Source organism: Nanorana parkeri, unplaced genomic scaffold, assembly GCF_000935625.1.
Source record: "Nanorana parkeri isolate BGI_ZX_2015 unplaced genomic scaffold, ASM93562v1 scaffold554, whole genome shotgun sequence".
Lineage (NCBI taxonomy): Eukaryota > Metazoa > Chordata > Amphibia > Anura > Dicroglossidae > Nanorana > Nanorana parkeri.
In genome coordinates this window covers 881,356-881,637 of record NW_017306822.1, presented here as the reverse complement: position 1 = coordinate 881,637, position 282 = coordinate 881,356, and positions in this window count along the sequence as shown.

Here is a 282-nt window from a genome sequence, read left to right as displayed (position 1 = left end):
CTCGTATCTCCTCCTCATATCTGCAGATTCCTCCCCACACACAATTATTTGTTTTAAAAACAACGTCACTATTCCAGAATAGATTGGAAGTGAAACTGTGTCACATGAACTCTAACCCCCCTCTCTCCTGGCCTTGGTACAGCCCAAAAGTTTCTGATTGGCCAGAGAAGTCAGAGAAACTTGTAAAGCTGGAGGAGAGTGGAAGTTTGATCAGCTGGTTGAGATTGAAGTGTTTACACCGACCCCACCCCACCCCCCCCCCCCCCCACCCCCCCCCCCACC